The sequence below is a fragment of the Scylla paramamosain genome, chromosome 40 (genome assembly GCF_035594125.1).
Source record: "Scylla paramamosain isolate STU-SP2022 chromosome 40, ASM3559412v1, whole genome shotgun sequence".
Lineage (NCBI taxonomy): Eukaryota > Metazoa > Arthropoda > Malacostraca > Decapoda > Portunidae > Scylla > Scylla paramamosain.
In genome coordinates this window covers 11,716,604-11,719,103 of record NC_087190.1, presented here as the reverse complement: position 1 = coordinate 11,719,103, position 2,500 = coordinate 11,716,604, and the positions used below count along the sequence as shown (strand labels likewise).

At 27.5% G+C, this 2,500-nt stretch overlaps 1 protein-coding gene across 1 annotated transcript in view; it reads left to right on the top strand.

Annotated features, from left to right (window-relative positions):
* LOC135092433 (receptor-type guanylate cyclase Gyc76C-like) overlaps positions 1-2,500 on the top strand; it is a 104,391-nt gene that overhangs the window by 1,033 nt on the left and 100,858 nt on the right.

The following is a 2,500-nucleotide window of genomic DNA, read 5'->3' as shown; positions in this document are numbered from 1 at the left end:
TTTGTTTGTTTGTCCTTGTGTGTGTTTCTGTATTCATCGTGTTTGTTTTTCATTATTTAATCCTTTTGTTTTTTATTTTCATTTTCGCTTTTCTTGTGTTTCTTTTTTTCTGTTTTGTTATTCCTTTGTTCGTGTTGTCTTGTTTCGTCTAGTGTTTAGTATTTTCTTTGTGTTCGTTTGTGTCCTTGTTTACTATTTTTGTTTAGTTTTGTATGCGCTCTTAGTTTTCCTCGTCTGCCTCTTGTTTGTTTTGTTTTTGTTTTGTTTTGTTTTGTTTTGCTTTATAATTGTTTTTTTAATCTTGTTTTGTTTTGTTATGTTTGTTTGTTTGTTTTTGTTGTTGTTGTTGTTGTTGTTGTTTACTTCCTGTTCCGTTTTGTTTGTTTTCCAGTGCTTTATTTACTATTTTGTGTTTCTTTAATGTTCATCTGTTTTTTTTTTATCCTATTTACCTGTTTCGTTTGTATTGTGTTTGTTTCCTTGTTTGTATTCTGTTTGTGTTTATATATATCGTCTATGACAATACAAACCACTACGGCTCTCTCTCTCTCTCTCTCTCTCTCTCTCTCTCTCTCTCTCTCTCTCTCTCTCTCTCTCTCTCTCTCTCTCTCTCTCTCTCTCAAGATGGTGTCACAATTCCTACCAACTTCCTTGTAATCTATCAAGTTATATAATTATTTAACTCCTTACACACCTGTTTTATTTATGTTCATTTTCTGTATCGTCCTTATCTTTCTCTCTCGTCTGCAAAGTTTTTTTTTTCATATATTTTTTTAGCTGTTTTTTTTCCCTTTTCTTCTTTTTTTCTCGTTTTTTTTAAGTGTGTTTTGTTTTATTGTTATTGTTTGTTGTTGTTGTTGTTGTTGTTGTTGTTGTTGTTGTTGCTGTTGTTGTTGTTATTCATTATCTTTCCTTATTGTTCATTTTGTTAATCGTTTGTATAATTTTTCTTTTTCGTTTTCTTTTCTTTTTTTTTCTTGTGGGATTTATTTATTTGTTTATTTATTTATTTATTTATTTATTTATTTATTTACTTATTTTATTTCGTTTTGGTTATATTTTTTTGGGGGGTAATATCAGTTTTTTCTTCTTTTTTTCTTTCTTTATTTTTTAGAACTTGTATTTTTTTTTTTGTTTTGCTTTTATAGTTTATGTGTAGTCATGTCATTTTTTCTCTTATATTTTGGTTATTCTCTCTCTCTCTCTCTCTCTCTCTCTCTCTCTCTCTCTCTCTCTCTCTCTCTCTCTCTCTCTCTCTCTCTCTCTCTCTCTCTCAATTATTTTTCATCTATATATTTTTTTCTAATTTACTTTAAGTTTTGTATTTATATTTTGTTTATCTTTCTTTTCCTTGTTATTTGTTCTTTTTTTGTGTTCTTGTGTGTTTCCCTTTCGCACGCACTAAGAAAATACGATAATCAGGAAAAAAAACTTATCTTTTTTTATTCACTTTTACTTATTCCTCTTCTTTTGTTTTTTATCATTATTTGTTTGTATCGTTTTTATTGTGTGAATGGTGTCCTCCTCTTCCTCTTCCTCCTCCTCCTCTTTTTCATCTTCTTCCTTCTCTTTCTCCTACTCCTGGTCTTCTTTCTCATCATCCCCTCGTCTTTGTCTTCTTCCACCTCCTCTTTCTCTTCCTCCTCTCTCATTTTTCCCCTTCTTTCTCTTCTCCTTTCTCTTCGTCTTTCTCCTCCATCTCATCTTTCTCTTCTTCTACTTCCTTCTCCTCTCTCATTTTACCCCTTCTTTCTCTTCTTTCTCTTCGTCTTTCTTCTCTACTACCTCTTTCTCTCCTCCTCCTCCTCCTCCTCCTCGTCTATTGCTTTTCTCCCAAATTCTTGCATTCAGTTGTCTTCCATTAATTTTTTTTATTTACTTTTTTTGGTCATGATTCGTGAAAGATGAGTTTGTTAAGTGTTCTTTATTGTAAGTTACTTTTTGATCTCTGTTACTTAATTCGTGTTGAAGATTACGTGTTTTTCTTTTTCTTTTTTTCGTCTATATTTGTCTATATTCTTTTTATTTATTTATTTTTTTAGGGGCTCTATCTTAATTTGGTTAGTAAAGTCATATTTATTTATTTATTTTTTCATTTGTTATTGTTTTATGTCGAGTTGTTTAATGTAATTTTAGCCTATATTCTTTATTTTCCTTTTCTCTATCTCTTTATATATATATATATATATATATATATATATATATATATATATATATATATATATATATATATATATATATATATATATATATATATATATATATATATATATATATATATATATATATATATATATATATATATATCTTTTTTAATTCATAATATTAAGTTATTTTCTTGTTCACTTTTATTTTTTTGTTTTAATCTAATTTTACTTTGCACTCTTTCCATCATTTCTTTATTTTTCTTAACTATTTATTTTATTTTGTTTCCTTATTTGGTTTTAATTCTCTTCGTAAACTGATGATCATTTTTTTTATCTACTTTATATAGTTTAAT